Raw genomic sequence first — 18329 nt, 5'->3', positions numbered from 1 at the left:
AACCTGCTCCATTAATCCCTCACTGAATCAATGACTGTTGTGGATCAGAAGCAAAACAACATTATTGTCACTTAAGTGGACAAGTCTGCCAAGTACTGCATCCGATCAACATCAATGGCACCACCTTGCAGGCCTTCCACCTGATTAGGCTTCCTGTATAAGCCATTGTTTTCTGTTCAGGACACTGGTTCCTGGTTACTGCTATTCCCTTGACTTCTCACTCACCAATTGATTCGAACGATTTCTACAGATCAGAAAGGCTTTGCTCTATACCATCAGGGATCTTCAAGTGGCATTTTAAGAAGCTGAGGCATCTTTTTGTTTGTTTGTTTGTTTGATTGTTTGTTTGTTTGTTGTTTAACTCAGCAATATTCTCTCCATGTGACGGATGGCTTGAAATGGTCGAATCTGGACCAAATCCAGTGATTGATATCATGAGCATCAATCTATACGATGCATGCATCAACCAAGTTAACCAATTCCATTAGTCACCTCTTACGACAAGCATGGGTTGCTGAAGACCAATTCTAACCCAGGTCTTATAGCATCAATGAGGACAAGGCTGACTTATGTGTTTTCCAATTTCCAATGTTTTTCTTCTTCTTTCAATGTAACATTCCAGTACAGACGCTAGGTACATGAATCAAGTAAGCAACACCTCAAGTAGTGTATCCAATGTTTAAGAGCGACAAGACAGAATAATTAGCAGTCAAAGTAAATTTGACTACATCTCTCAAATGTCAGTTTCTTGGTCTGCTAGTTCAAATTGTATCATGTATGCCAATTTAGCTGTTAATTATGATCTTATTACACAGAGTCAATGTCTAAATTTCATATATGGTATTAATTAGTACTCAGGAATTTGAGTTGAGTTTATGGTGACACAATATTTGCTATAACATGTGGGAGTACGTACCTTAGGATGGCATGTGTTTGTTATACACTGCATCAAGTCTTTATTTATCGTTAAGTATGTTTCTTACAGGTTCAGATTCACGTAATTGGACTATGGTAGTTATATTTAGAATGCAAGGGCAGTAACTCGCACTGCACACCTCATCTGCGCATTGCGATGCGCATGTTCCTTAGTGGTTTCCGTTTGCAATCGCCATTGTTTCTGTTGACACCCACCTCCATATGGATTTGAACTTTTTTTCTGTTCATGAGTACCACTAAGAAACACAGAATATTTGTTAACATTGTTGTACACCTGTAGCCAACTAACGCTTGCTGTCTGCTGTTTAGGTATGTAACCTACACCTAGTAAGTATAGTACATGTCATGTCACTCTATTCTTTGTTTTGTTTGTTTGTTGTTTAACACCGCACTCCGCAATATTCCAGCTATATGACAGCGGTCTGTAAATAATCGAGTCTGGACCAGACAATCCAGTGAATGACATCATGAGCATCGATCCACACAATTGGGATCGATGACATGCATCAACCAAGTCAGCGAGCCTGTCCACTCGATCTCGTTAGTCGCCTCTTACAACAAGCATAGTCGCCTTTTACGGCAAGCATGGGTTGCTGAAGACACAAGACTGTAGAAAGGAAATGTTCAAAATATCTTAAAAGGCAAGTGGAAAAATTTATTACGATTTTGTTGTGAATATCAATTTACCTACCTACCTTAATTAAGTTTCTGCGGGGAAAAATAATAACATTCATTGAAAATATATCCATACATTGTTTTGATCTTGATCTTGAAATTGTGCAGAATTTGAATAAGAAGTAATGTCTGTAGTTAGCTTTATATGACTACCATCCTGTTCGGTTCCATAAACCAATTGCCGCCCTCGGTCAAATTCCACACAATGAATGCCTGTCAGGGAATAATCCTCCGAGAAGACAACGTGAAGCTTCTTCAATGTTGTTTTTAATAAGGCATAAGCTGCCATAAGGTGCGGACATGGTAATAAGGATGAGCAGACAGAAAAAGCTCTTTAATGTGATTAAAAAATCTGAGGCGGAAGCAGGCAGACAAGCCCTGTACTTCAAATCTTTATAACCCCAGTGGCGGATTTTTTCTTTAGGGGTCCGATTTCGCCTGTCACTTTTCATTGTCTCTCATGCTATTTCAATTTTCAAATATAATTTTGGTCAAGCATTTGTGATCAAGTATGCCCTAAATTATTAAATTCTGCAAAATTGCTATGTTGAGTTTACTTGTTAGCGGCTAAATCTAGCAGCATGTGCAGTGTGCGATCATTATCGGTACAAACTGAAAGGAAAACAACGCTTTTGTCCAAGCTCGAGATGCACACACTGGTGAATATGACTGCTCGCAGCTGACCCTTGACCGGACTGTAACCATGTGATCAAAACTGGACCATGATGCCCTAAATACACAGTCAACAACTAGCTGCCCCGCTCTAAGCCAGATTCATTTTTGTTTGTTTGTTGTTTAACCCGCACTCAGCAATATTCCAGCTAAACGACGGCGATCTGTAAATATTCAAGTCTGGACCAGACAATCCAGTGATTGATGACATGAGTATCGATCCACTCAATTAGGATACGATGATATGCATCAACCAAGTCAGCGAGCCTGACCACCTGATCCCGTTAGTCGCTTCTTATGACAAGCATAGTTGCCTTTAACGACAAGAATGGGTTGCTGAAGACCTATTCTTCCCTGGATCTTCACGGGTCCAAAGCCAGATTAAACACTGTGCTGTTTTGTATTGTCTATTAGTGAATGACAAAACCTTTGACCATCCCTCAGTGAAAATCTTTCTGTAATTTTTACACTCACCACATGTAAACCATGTTTTGCGAACTGTGATGCTTGAGAGAATAACACAACTATTATTTATATGTTTACTCCATTCTACCACCCTGTTCCCCCGGCCACAGCTCTTATTCTAACAGATTGTCCCTGTTATTATTATCATATTATCATAATATGGATTTGTATAACCCACTTTCCAATTTCTAACTGCTCAAATGCAATTAGGCCATGATAGCTCTTATTATTATCCTGGTCACTGGATCAGTGTGTTGTATTTTTTTTCTCAACTCCCTGGGGAGTATACAACCAAAGCAGCCTGTGAGGTTCTAGAAGTCAACTGTCACATTAGCATCTCCTCCTACCGGGTACCTATTCACTGCTGGATGAACAGTGGCATTTGAACAAAGGTACATGCTTCCTTGTGGGTCAGGACTGAGGCCCTATGACTAGAATCACTCGAGAATCAAGCTGCTGAAAACGGTCACCCATCCAACTACTCTTTGTGGCCAGCGTTGCACTATCAGGACAGATTAATTTACCAGTACCTAATACAGCTTACTGGGCTGGATATGGCTCAGAAATCAAATTACAAATACATCAGAAAAACATTATTTGTGCAACACTGACATAAAAGATTTGTTTTCATTACGCATTTGACATTCATCTCTTGATATATCAGAATTGAATAAGACAGGAATTTTTCAAGCTTCATGAGGACTTCCCTTACTCTAAATGGGTTTCTTGTTGTCATGTATCTCTCAAACGTAGCGTTTTCTTAAAACAACTGCTGTGATATTGATAGAATATTGCAAAAAGCTGTGTGAAACCAAACTCACTCACTGTAAAGTAAACTCAAAGTAAGTCTCTTTGTGCAAAAGCAATTCCACCATTAAAAGTGTCATTGAGGCCGACCTTTCTAATTGCTTCACAGAAGTGCTTCACCCTCTCATTGAAAAGCATGAGACACTGTAGCTCACCTTGGTGAGTGAGTGAGTGAGTGAGTGAGTGAGTGAGTGAGTGAGTGAGTGTGGTTTAACGCCACTTTCATCAATATTCCGGCAATATCATGGCACGGGACGCCTGAAATGAGCTTCACACATTGTACCCATGTGGACAATCAAACCTGGGTCTTCAGCGTGAGCTCACCTTGACAAAGGGACATAATTACATACAGGATATAACCTTTGAGGCCATGTTTAACTATGAATTCTGTCACCAATTACCTGTACTTTGACGTTGCAGGGACCTAACAAGTTTTGTTGGAGTGGGTGCAGCCAAAAACAACACATTGCCAGGCAGCCATCAGGACAGACAGACTTTAGAAGTTGCAGGCCCTGACTAAACACTTCAGGCCCTGATTTAAAAATCTGTAGCTTATTGTAACAGATAAATAGACACAAAGGTGTACTGCAGGCCATAAGGAATCATACAAATTAGAAACTACAGGTCCGACATGAGAGCTACCTGCCACTGGCCTACTAGTCTGTCTTACAGACCCTGATACAAATATATATCAAATACAGCCCATGCATGTCTATAATGTTTGGCAAGTCTAGATTACTGTAGTATCAGGAAGATGAAAATGAAGAGAGTCACTGGGCTCCCTTTTAATATATTTTTATTAAGATAACTGAACATCTGTTTTTTCTGTACAATATGTTCATTTCAGAGACAAGATGTTAGTCTACGGGCCAACCTGCAACACCCAGTAACTACCTACATCCACCCTCCCACACCACCCTGCAACACCCAGTAACTACCTACATCCACCCTCCCACACCACCCTGCAACACCCAGTAACTACCTACATCCACCCTCCCACCCTGCAACACCCAATAACCACCTGCATCCACCCTCCCACCCTGCAACACCCAGTAACTACCTACATCCACCCTCCCACACCACCCTGCAACACCCTGTAACCACCTACATCCACCCTCCCACCCTGCAACACCCAGTAACCACCTACATCCACCATCCCACCCTGCAACACCCAGTAACCACCTACATCCACCCTCCCACCCTGCAACACCCTGTAACCACCTACATCCACCCTCCCACCCTGCAACACCCTGTAACCACCTACATCCACCATCCCACCCTGCAACACCCAGTAACCACCTACATCCACCATCCCACCCTGCAACACCCAGTAACCACCTACATCCACCATCCCACCCTGCAACACCCAATAACCACCTGCATCCACCCTCCCACCCTGAAACACCCAGTAACCACCTACATCCACCCTCCCACCCTGAAACACCCAGTAACCACCTACATCCACCCTCCCACACCACCCTGCAACACCCAGTAACCACCTACATCCACCCTCCCACCCTGCAACACCCAGTAACCACCTACATCCACCCTCCCACAGCACCCTGCAACACCCAATAACCACCTACATCCTCCCTCCCACCCTGCAACACCCTGTAACGACCTACATCCACCCTCCCACCCTGCAACACCCAGTAACCACCTACATCCATCCTCCCACAGCACCCTGCAACACCCAATAACCACCTACATCCTCCCTCCCACCCTGCAACACCCAGTAACCACCTACATCCACCCTCCCACACCACCCTGCAACACCCAGTAACCACCTACATCCACCCTCCCACAGCACCCTGCAACACCCAGTAACCACCTACATCCACCCTCCCACACCATCCTGCAACACCCAGTAACCACCTACATCCACCCTGCAACACCCAATAACCACCTACATCCACCCTCCCACCCTGCAACACCCAGTAACCACCTACATCCACCCTCCCACCCTGCAACACCCAATAACCACCTACATCCACCCTCCCACAGCACCCTGCAACACCCTGTAACCACCTACATCCACCCTCCCACCCTGCAACACCCAGTAACCACCTACATCCACCCTCCCACACCATCCTGCAACACCCAGTAACCACCTACATCCACCCTCCCACCCTGCAACACCCAGTAACCACCTACATCCACCCTCCCACCCTGCAACACCCTGTAACCACCTACATCCACCCTCCCACCCTGTAACACCCTGTAACCACCTACATCCACCCTCCCACAGCACCCTGCAACACCCAATAACCACCTACATCCACCATCCCACACCATCCTGCAACACCCAATAACCACCTACATCCACCCTCCCACCCTGCAACACCCAGTAACCACCTACATCCACCCTCCCACCCTGCAACACCCAATAACCACCTACATCCACCCTCCCACAGCACCCTGCAACACCCTGTAACCACCTACATCCACCCTCCCACCCTGCAACACCCAGTAACCACCTACATCCACCCTCCCACACCATCCTGCAACACCCAGTAACCACCTACATCCACCCTCCCACCCTGCAACACCCAGTAACCACCTACATCCACCCTCCCACAGCACCCAGTAACCACCTACATCCACCCTCCCACCCTGCAACACCCTGTAACCACCTACATCCACCCTCCCACCCTGTAACACCCTGTAACCACCTACATCCACCCTCCCACACCTTCCTGCAACACCCAGTAACCACCTACATCCACCCTCCCACCCTGCAACACCCAATAACCACCTACATCCACCCTCCCACCCTCCAACACCCAGTAACCACCTACATCCACCCTCCCACCCTGCAACACCCTGTAACCACCTACATCCACCCTCCCACCCTGTAACACCCAGTTACCACCTACATCCACCCTCCCACACCACCCTGCAACACCCAGTAACCACTTACATCCACCCTCCCACCCTGTAACACCCAATAACCACCTACATCCTCCCTCCCACCCTGCAACACCCTGTAACCACCTACATCCACCCTCCCACCCTGCAACACCCAGTAACCATCTACATCCACCCTCCCACCCTGCAACACCCAGTAACCACCTACATCCACCATCCCACCCTGCAACACCCAATAACCACCTACATCCACCCTCCCACCCTGCAACACCCAATAACCACCTGCATCCACCCTCCCACCCTGCAACACCCAATAACCATCTGCATCCACCCTCCCACCCTGCAACACCCAATAACCACCTACATCCACCCTCCCACCCTGCAACACCCAGTAACCACCTACATCCACCCTCCCACCCTGCAACATCCAGTAACCACCTACATCCACCCTCCCACCCTGCAACACCCAGTAACCACCTACATCCACCCTGCAACACTCAATAACCACCTACATCCACCCTCCCACCCTGCAACATCCAATAACCACCTACATCCACCCTCCCACCCTGCAACACCCAGTAACCACCTGCCTCAACCAGTTAAATCCCAGCCCTGTTGTTGGTAGCTGGGGAGTGTGAATGTCTATAGCAGTCTTGACACAAATACACACTGATTTGATACTCTTCTAATAGCCTCAAGAGCTTCTCATCTCACACACTAACATCACAACATAGTCACCACATCCCTACCATCACAGAGGTAGACCCAAACTGTCACTCAATCTCAACACAGAGAGGCATTCCCACACAAATGTGTAGGCAGACTGACCAGACTGAATGACTGACAGATCAGACTGCACGTTTCTACAAAGTGGGAGGAGCCAAGCACCTGTCAGTCATGGTGTATTGGTGCAATCTCAGGATCCTCCTACACAGTGGGAGGAGTCTAGGCTGTCCATCAAGCAGATTCCTCAGGTGTTGCTGGTGCGGTGTGTGTGCAGTTGGGCCTGGGATGCTGGCTCACGGACTCTTGGAGCTATCTGTACACACTGGCTTCACATTTACTGGAATATTTCAATATTCTCAACAGGTAAGCTCCAAAACTTTTTTCACTTTCATATAAAAAAAATTCTTCAATATTTTTTTTAAATGTATATCAAAGCACTTTAGAACTTTACTTTGAGAGTTTAACATACTGCCTAATAGTTATTTCATCACGAGTTTTCATCACGAATATCAAAAAGGCAAACAATGACATTTTTTGACGGTGCCATTATCTGTACTAAACGCCACCATGTCAGTGTGAAAATAATGTACATCTATTCAAATACATAACAAATAAAATATAATGACATAATGTCAACCCAATAATGCAGAAACATGCCACATTTATCCTATAGTGCTAAATTCTCGCGTTATTTCAATCAATGAATGCTTTCTAAACGCCTGATGCTGTCTCTCTCACAGCACACTGTTGAATGTTCACAATCTACACTTGCACATCACAGAGGCTGTATTACTGATGCATCATGCATAGGATGATCACATAGTTATAGGATGGTTATGCATCTATCCAGTGCATGCTCCATGTCCCATACTGATGGCATCAATGTCAACTGTCCGACATTTCATTCATCAACAGTAAAGAACAAGGTATTTGATGGATGACAACTTTTTTATTCTTTAAAAAAAACATTAAAACAGTTTATTTCATTCATTGACAATATTGTACTGGAAGAACAAAACTATTCTGGGAATCGACATGAAACAGATCATGGGGTACAGCTATAGTTATTGTAAATATGTTCGCTAACTGCTTAAATATGAAACCATAATTTGGAAAGTTAATTTACTTGTTAAGCAATATCATAATTCTAAGTTTACATATATGCTCTAGATCTCAAGGTATTACATGCCTTGCAACATATACCATGATAAATTATCATATATCAAAATATCCATTAATTTCTGAATTAAAAACAAATCAATGTCTAAATAGTTAGGATAAATTCTTAATTTATTATTTAGCAACAATGAATTATTGTGTAGGTTTTTTATGGAAATTCTCCCGTGGATGTTTGAAGCATTATTCCAGCTCTCACAAAGGATTGTAACATACATCATACTGTCGTGTCTAACCAAGCCGACATAGTTTGGAAGAGACACAATGGAGTCCCTTAAATATAGATTTCTTAAAGGTTAAATAAACATAATTCCATTTGGGAACCCCAAGTATTAAGGAACCGTCAAGTTGTCTCTTAATTTCAGGAGCTGATTACAGTGTGAGTCAAGTCTGGTACAGCTAGGTAAGAAAGAGAGTGGAATGTGGTGAATGTTTTATTGAATATTATGCTCTAAGTCTTTAAGAGAGACTAGGTGGGGATTAAACAGACCAATTCATACCAATATATAGACTTAGACTTATGATATTGCCAAACAAGAAAACAACTTTCTTAATTATGGTTTCATAATAAAACCGCATTCTAATATATCATGCATGCATGCACCTACACTTAAGGTACAGATCCAATGCAGTATAAAGGCCTATGATAGTGATCTACTGTGATCTCATGAAACAAGTGGAGAACAGGAGAACAATGATAGCCCATGATGACAGACTATGATGATTAAAAGAAATCTTTTGGTCAAATGATAATACATCATATTCGTAACACATGTATAACATATGACTGTGCCATAGCTGTGTTATCACATTAGCCCCAGGTGAGAAAAACATTATCACCACCTGTATTGTACAATATTCCCTTGTATAATGCCCTGAAGTGCCCATTTAACATCTGTCCAGCTTGAATTTTATTTTGTATATTTAAAAATCATCACAACATGAAGTTTAATGAAAACTGACAAACGATGTAGATCAATAGATTTAACACTAATTAAATACTCGAAGCAAAATTAATAATTGTCACTGTCATTGCAGTGACAAAACTGTGACACTAGGACATCATGTCTACAGAACAACTCTTAAGACATTACATTGACCCATATTCCACCATAAAGAGTACCACCATATTCCACCATAAAGAGTACCACCCATATTCTACCATAAAGAGTACCACCCATATTCCACCATAAAGAGTACCACCCATATTCCACATCATAACATAGGACCATATTCCATCATAAAGAGTACCACCCATATTCTACCATAGAGAGTACCACCCATATTCCACCATAAAGAGTACCACCCATATTCCACATCATAACATAAGACCATATTCCACCATAAAGAGTACCACCCATATTCCACTATAAAGAGTACCACCCATATTCCACCATAAAGAGTACCACCCATATTCCACATCATAACATAAGACCATATTCCACCATAAAGAGTACCACCCATATTCCACCATAAAGAGTACCACCCATATTCCACCATAAAGGGTACCACCCATATTCTACACCATAACATAAGACCATATTCCACCATAAAGAGTACCACCCATATTCCACCATAAAGAGTACCACCCATATTCCACCATAAAGGGTACCACCCATATTCTACACCATAACATAAGACCATATTCCACCATAAAGAGGACCACCCATATTCCACCACACAGAATAACACCTGTATTCCACCATGTAGAATAACATCATATTCCACCATATAGAATAAGACCCATATTCCACCATATAGAATAATACCATATTCCACCATATAGATGAACACCCATATTTCACCATATAGTGTATAGCCCATGTTCCGCCATGCAGTGACCTACCCACTTATCACATACATTGTAACTCCATATTAGTTGACCCTTACAACAAACATGGAGACCTGTTCTGCCACGGAACACACTGGGTATCAGGACCCTAGCTTACCAACTTCCTTCTCTATTTTATTAAATATTTATTATCAAAGTGACTAAAAAGAGATTTTTCTATTCAGTGGGACAGCGTTAGTGTTAGATATGTTACAGAAACAGCCTTGAAGTGTCAAACATAATCCATTATTTGCGCTCCACATGGTCATGCAACACATGGTGTAAGCAGCTGACATAAGGATTCTCAGTAACAATACAAACATATATACTACTCAAAAACAGTTAAGGACCACATAATTCTTTGTATTACTATAGGTAATCTATCTTGCCATGACATGATATTACTATAGCAATATAAAAGGATCAGGTGGTCTTTAACATTTTTCAATGGTATATTATTATAAGTTTTACATAAAATAAATTGTATATTTAAATCCTTATCTTATCTCACACTATGCATTTCTTCCTTCTTCTTTCGATCCTATGTGAAAACATGCTGTAACAAGTTTCCAGCGTCTAAAAAACAATTCACCTTAACACATCCAAGAATCACCATGGAGGTCCAAAATGGCCATGACCTTGTCTTCACAACCGATTCATGAATAAAAACCACTTCAGAAGAACTTGTGTGGGGAATCGAAGTGGTAATGGCCTCAGTTGCCAAGAGGACAATAGATATCAAAGGAAGTGTCTGCGGAACATAAGTATCTAGATGAGCCAGATCCCGGTCCTCCACCGTGGAGGAAGTCATCACCTGCTTGGGACCATCAAGTTCGGGAGAACAAACAGTCTTGGACATTCCATGTGTGCTGGACTCGTCCAGAAGAAAGCAAGCAGTCTGTAGCTGATCACGTAATCGTCTGAAGACGCAAAAGCCTGGTGGAGGTTAGTCGCAATATCTGTCAAGACAGGCCTGGGAGGGAGAATGATGTTCGAGGAACTGGCAGAGGGAATGGCAAGTACGCAGAAGTACTGCATTGGAGCTGTAGTTTATCCGCGATCCGATGAAGAACCAGCACAGGATCGACGTTCTCAAACTCCCAGAAGAAGAGGTAGGAGAGGGTTGATGATTCACATCGATACCAGCTGACGCATGATCAACCTCCATTGGAGGCACAGAGACAGCTGAACAAAGAGGAATGGTCTGTGTGGGAGCCAGCGCAGAAGAGTGAGTGAGTGAGTGAGTGAGTATGGTTTTACGCCGCTTTTAGCAATATTCCAGCAATATCACGGCGGGGGACACCAGAAATGGGCTTCACACATTGTACCCATGTCGGAAATCGAACCCGGGTCTTCGGCGTGACAAGCAAACGCTTTAACCACTAGGCTACCCGCCCGCCCCCAGCGCAGAAGAGGTCACCACCAGTAGTCCAGAACAATCCTGGAGGGCATAGGCAGGAACGATTCCAGGTTTGGCACCGGATTGTTAGCCTGGTCTCGATGGTCCCATGAGATAGGTAGCGGCCGTGCGGCTGTAGGGTTCCGAGGGAGCATCACAGGAGGGGTTGGCACAGACAAGGTTAGAAGACCCCGAACCGGAAGTGGAGGTGACAATCAAGAAAGGGTCTGAGAATGGTCATCCACACAAGTGACCGACGAAAACAAACAATCAACGAGAAGAAGAGGAACATCAATGCTCTACACAGTGATGGTGACCAGAGGTTAAGGGGGTCAATCAGAGGCATAGTCGAGGCAGGTTCAGATGAAATGATGGAAGAAAACACCATGAGAACGGGCATCGTAGCTGGCAGTTCCAAGGTAGTCTTAGGCCCGGGCACTTTAGGGTCGGCCTGTTGATCCGGTACATTGTAAATACATGTTGAAGGACTCTTCCGTCAGATGTTCACACTTTGAACAGCACTTGTCAAGACTGGCATGGCAGTCACAACATAATTCGTGAGGGTCAGAGTTGGAAAAGTTACGTCTACACTTCCAACAGGCTGGGCAATCAGAAGAGTCCTTGCTGATCATCCCTCAGAATGGAACATATATCTACATGATGTTGGCAAAATAACAACAATATGTACTCAAAAACAATGAGTGCACGTCTCCACTGAACGGAAATGAAAAAGAGAATGATGTTGCAGGAGTATTCACGTGATCAGGTCGTGTAGGTCACAATGTACAGGATTGTAGTGCATGACCCATTTATTTGGGTGGTGACCATGGTGATGCTGGGATGAGTTCAGGTGAATTGTTTTTAAGAAGCTGGAAACTTTGTTCAAGCACATTTCCACATTGGATCCAAAAAGAAGGAAGAAATGCATAGTGGGGGATAGGATAAGTTTAAAAATAATTTCCTCAATAATTTTTTCAAACACACACTCAGGACTTATTCATTAGAATATTCAAGCAGCTTGTTGATTGCAAATGATTTTAATGGTAATGAACTTTGAAATTAGATTTTTCAACAGGTAGAGTGAGGGAGGGAGGGAGTTGAGTATTATTCTTTAAACTTACTCGTACTTCCCTTATTCTGTGAACTTATTCGTATTTCCCGTATTCTTTAAACTTACTCGTGCTTCCCTTATTCTTAAAATTTACTCGTACTTCCCTTTTTCTTTAAACTTACTCGTACTTCCCTTTTTCTTTAAACTTACTCGTACTTCCCTTTATCTTTAAACTTACTCGTACTTCCCTTTTTCTTTAAACTTACTTGTAATTTCCTTTTGATGCCTACGAAGTACTTGACTAAGGACTTCTTTTATTTTGACACATCATTACAATTTTAAGGATATTAATTGTCATGGTTAAAAATAGCATGTGGCATATCTTTTATTTTCCCATCAGGGTTGATTGGAATTTCTTGTACAGAAATCTTTTTATTAAAAGAGTCACAAAAAAAACTTTTTCAATACAAACAAATTTCAAAATAGCCTTTTTCTTATTCCAATGAAATGTACGATATGCTGTCCATGAGACCAGAAATAACGACGTCTGGCCTAAAAGTTTTCAAAAGGCATGAATTATTTCATGGAGCTCTGTGATTATGGAGCTTAGGGAACAATGGTATTTAAGCCGACTGGCAGTAAGTGTAAGCTCAACATACAAACATTCTTGTGTAAATCAAGAGAAGGATAAATTCTCTCAAGCAGGCAGAACAGTAGGAATGCTGTGTGATATGTAATATACATATTACACGTCCAGGTGTGTGGTAACAGAAGTCTGGTACGTCTCTAGCTCTCTGGTCTGCTTGCACTGTGGAGGGACGTATACCATGGCTGAGTAAGTGGACGCTAAAACTGTTACCCGATTGTTCAGACACCTTCATGATTGATGTCTAGTTTGAAAATTATCCCAAAAAATAATCAATTTAATGGTAATATGGTCATGCTGTGAAGAATAATGTTATGGTCATATGGCTACATTGTAAACGAATAGATTAGTGATAATATAGTTATGCTGTAAATTTTTGTGTGTAAATATGGATGGTTGAAAAGGTTTTTTAAAACTACTATTTATTTCTTTGTTATTGATATGTAAATTTTTCATAATGATAAATATGCCACACGCTATTTTTTAACCATGACAATTAATATCCTTAAAATTGTAATGATATGTCAAAATAAAAGAAGTCCTTAAACAAGTACTTCATAGGCATCAAAAGGAAAGTACGAGTAATTTAAAGAAAATGGGAAATACGAGTAAGTTTAAAGAAAAAGGGAAGTACGAGTAAGTTTAAAGAAAAAGGGAAATACGAGTAAGTTTAAAGAAAAAGGGAAGTACGAGTAAGTTTAAAGAAAAAGGGAAATACGAGTAAGTTTATAGAAAAAGGGAAGCACGAGTAAGTTTAAAGAAAAAGGGAAGTACGAATAAGTTCAAAGAATAAGGGAAGTATGAGTAAGTTTAAAGAAAAAGGGAAGCACGAGTAAGTTTAAAGAATAAGGGAAGCACGAGTAAGTTTAAAGAATAAGGGAAGTACGAATAAGTTCAAAGAATAAGGGAAGTATGAGTAAGTTTAAAGAAAAAGGGAAGCACGAGTAAGTTTAAAGAATAAGGGAAGCACGAGTAAGTTTAAAGAAAAAGGGAAGTACGAGTAAATTTTAAGAATAAGGGAAGCACAAGTAAGTTTAAAGAAAAAGGGAAGTACGAGTAAGTTTAAAGAAAAAGGGAAGTACGAGTAAGTTTAAAGAATAAGGGAAGTACGAGTAAGTTTAAAGAATAAGGGAAGCACGAATAAATTTTAAGAATGAGGGAAGTACGAATAAGTTTAAAGAATATAGGTGAAGTCCGAGTAAATTTTAAGAATAAGGGAAGCACAAGTAAGTTTAAAGAATAAGGGAAGTACGAGTAAGTTTAAAGAAAAAGGGAAGTACGAGTAAGTTTAAAGAAAAAGCTTAAGTCGGAATCATGAGATATATGGTACAATTGGCACAAAAACTTTGTATGGGACATAACAGTGGATTAAAGGAGGGGAAATTTATATTTACATTTTTTTTAGCTCACCCGATCTCACGGTTGTGAAGAATATTTCACAGCCAAATGTCATAAACCCGAATGTTGGTGAACAATGTTTAGTTTCCATTTAAAATGTTCCTTACTCTTATCAACAATTTTTATGTAAAAAAATACATATAAATCATCATGATTAAAAAAATAGATCCGAACTCAACACCTGGGAATATGAACTTTTCGCAGCCTCATTCCAGTTCACAAAAAGATCATAGTTTATCAGAGAGTTTGCATAAATGTGTGTTTGGTTCGATGCAGACTAGTTTCATGTCTGACCAGGCTCACCATCCATCTGTTGCATGAAGATGCTTGGTTGATGCAGCTGTGGGTGGAAGATGCCCCCACTGCTAATCACTACTTCCTGACATCACACATCAAAAGCTATAGGGTGATCAGCATTGTCTCTGTGATGGCGCCTCACAGAACGAGAGGCCCACTTTGATTTGCTATTCAGTGAATCATATCTGATTGAGACATTTATGTGTAACTATTCCTCCAGTGGTTTATCTCAAAGCAGGCATATGTAGACAATCACTTGTTACAGGGGTCCTGGTCTGTCTGGGATCAACACAGGGAGACAAGCATGGGATATTGGGGACTTATTCTGAATCCCAACAGGGAGACACGCATGGGATACTGGGGACTTATTCTGAATCCCAACAGGGAGACAAGCATGGGATACTTGGGACTTATTCTGAATCTCAGCAGGGAAACACGCATGGGATACTGGGGACTTATTCTGAATCCCAACAGGGACACGCATGGGATACTGGGGACTTATTCTGAATCTCAGCAGGGAGACACGCATGGGATACTTGGGACTTATTCTGAATCCCAACAGGGAGACAAGCATGGGATACTGGGGACTTATTCTGAATCCCAACAGGGAGACAAGCGTGGGATACTGGGGACTTATTCAGAATCCCAACAGGGAGACAAGCGTGGGATACTGGGGACTTATTCAGAATCCCAACAGGGAGACAAGCATGGGATACTGGGGACTTATTCTGAATCCCAACAGGGAGACAAGCATTGGATACTGGGGACTTATTCTGAATCCCAACAGGGAGACAAGCATGGGATATTGGGGACTTATTCTGAATCCCAACAGGGAGACAAGCATGGGATACTGGGGACTTATTCTGAATCCCAAAAGGGAGACAAGCATTGGATACTGGGGACTTATTCAGAATCCCAACAGGGAGACACGCATTGGATACTGGGGACTTATTCTGAATCCCAACAGGGAGACAAGCATTGGGTAGTTGGGACTTATTCTGAATCCCAACAGGGAGACAGGCAGGGAGTACTTGGGACTTATTCTGAATCCCAACAGGGAGACAAGCATGGGATACTGGGGACTTATTCAGAATCCCAACAGGGAGACAAGCATGGGATACTGGGGACTTATTCTGAATCCCAACAGGGAGACAGGCAGGGGGAACTGGGCACTTATTGAGTTTGGAGTCATATCATGGATACAAGCATTGGATACAGATGTCCTTTATATTCTATACCCGAATCCCCACAAGCATGGGGAATGTACTGGGCACCTATTCTGTCTGAAATTCCTACAATGATACAAGTCATGGGCAAAGGAGACCTACATATTCTGACCCAGAATCTCCAAAGGGAGACAAGCATTGGTTTCAGGGGACCTATATATTCTGACCCAGAATCCCCAAAGGGAGACAAGTATTGGTTACAGGGGACCTACATATTCTGAAACAGGTGCTCTCACAACACACACACAAATCTCAACACAAACCCTCCATGTATTTAACCCACCTGGGCATCTGTTACAGGTGTGTGACCACCTGTTCCTTCAGGCTGGATTAAGGACACTTCGGACTGGGACTATTTCACATTGAAAAGTTGAAAACAGATTCTTAATGGATTGTTGAAGTGGAGTGTAGCCACCTGCTCCCTGCAGCTGGTGCCCTACCATGGTGAGTACTCATCATACACTCAGGTGAAGCTGGCCTTACCAGAAGTTCACCCACACTTATTGTTTGTTTGTTTGTTTGTTTATTGTTTAAAGCCACACTAGTCCTGTAACTTTGGGTTGCTTGTCAACGACTTAATCTGAACCAAACAAACCAGTGATTGATCTAATGAGCAATGTGAAAGACTTCTTGTGTGAACAAGAACATAAATTTCCTAATGGCAAAACTTGTCTTTGTAACCATTGTGTGTACAGCAAACTCATGTTCACAGTGCTTTTCAGATGTTAAAAATCCTATATCTTTTAATATCCTTCAACTTAATAAATGAAATAGATTAAGGTCAATGTTATACTTAAGTTGGTTCAAACATTAATGATTAATCAATAAACGAAAATAATTACAAAATAATGCAAGTTACTGAAGAAGCAATACATTTCTTCTCTAAAACTGAAATCTACAAAGAAAAAGCTATTCAAACATATTATCCCCTTGCCTTCACAATTTACAACACTCATATGACATATGTCGTCTGAAAACATGATTCCCTGAAGGAATCATTGAACGGAACAATTTCAGGCCCAGGATTATCAAATGAAAAAATATTATCTGTCAAGGTAGAATTATATAGAAAGATGACAAGCCCGAGGCCTAACAGCATGTGCTGACAACCAGTACACTGTATGACGAGGTGCCCCAGTTGAACGACCAGCACCATTTTCAGCTCAGAATGAAAAACATCCAGGAGGCACAATCAGCGTCCCCAAGGTATTCCCCACACGCTGATCTGAATCCCTGGTGATTACGCTAACTGTTACAGGGGTAAGCTGTTGTACAGACCCCCATCTGATGCTATCTCCTCTGATGAGGCCTCCACATCTCACTCCAGCTGTCCACGGAATTGCCCAATAATGAGCCGTTTCAAGTGGGTTATATCACTGCAGAGAGAAACTGATTTATCAGTGTTGATGACATACAGAATATGGCATAATTAAGATAGCTATGTTGGCCATTGCTGATTGAATGAATGGAGTTTGATTGCTTGTGGTGGGGTTTCAGATGGGTTCATTTTCTAGGGGGAGGCAGTCATAACGGCCTTGAAAGGTTACAAGTCGAAACGGCCATAGAATCAACGGCCATAGAATCAACGGCCCTGTAAAGAACACATCCTACTCACATTGAATATTCATTCATTATTATCATGGACATTATTACTATTTTTGTGGCCGTTTAGACTTTTGAGTCTTGAGGCCGTTCTGACATGAGGCCGTTTGTACTACAACACTTTTCTGGGACTTCTTTTATTAGAAGTTGGTAAACCGTGGAAATATTCTCCTGACATGTTAAGGTTCATATTGATATGGAACCCTAAAATTCAAGGCTTTCAGCTTTCATTTACAAAACTTTTTCACTTGGGTTTATAGGTTTAGTCTGTCAATATTTAATTAAATCCAGGGCAGTTAAGGGCAGTTGAAAATGAAATTCATTTCATTCTTGTTTGCCCTATTTATGAAGATATTCGTTCAAAATATTTCCCATATTCAGACTTCATTACTATTAATAATCGTAAAGACACACTGGTTAGAATGTTAAACTCTTCTGATGTAAACCGCCTTGAGAACTTAGCCAATTATGTTAAAAATGCTATCTGTCTTCGTTCTTCTTATCTGTAAATATTATTTCATGCAGCACTTGATGTGAAACTAATTTGTATATAC

General features: G+C 41.8%; 2 protein-coding genes across 2 annotated transcripts in view; one reads left to right on the top strand and one right to left on the bottom strand.

Annotated features, from left to right (window-relative positions):
* The window catches only part of LOC139454531 (ATP-dependent DNA helicase Q4-like), a 393084-nt gene that overhangs the window by 227488 nt on the left and 147267 nt on the right, over window positions 1-18329 (bottom strand). The window lies entirely within an intron of this gene.
* LOC139454532 (cholecystokinin receptor-like) overlaps window positions 7432-18329 on the top strand; it is an 88743-nt gene continuing 77845 nt past the window's right edge. Inside the window, exons 1-2 of the mRNA XM_071236304.1 lie at window positions 7432-7512; window positions 16474-16617. The gene's annotated coding sequence lies outside the window, so the exon portion shown is untranslated. The remainder of the gene's footprint in view (window positions 7513-16473; window positions 16618-18329) is intronic.

Source organism: Haliotis cracherodii, unplaced genomic scaffold (genome assembly GCF_022045235.1).
Source record: "Haliotis cracherodii isolate W230 unplaced genomic scaffold, xgHalCrac1.p SCAF_10, whole genome shotgun sequence".
In the NCBI taxonomy this organism is placed as follows: Eukaryota; Metazoa; Mollusca; class Gastropoda; order Lepetellida; family Haliotidae; genus Haliotis; species Haliotis cracherodii.
The sequence above is the reverse complement of the archived record's forward strand: the minus strand, read 5'-3'. Positions and strand labels throughout refer to the sequence as shown.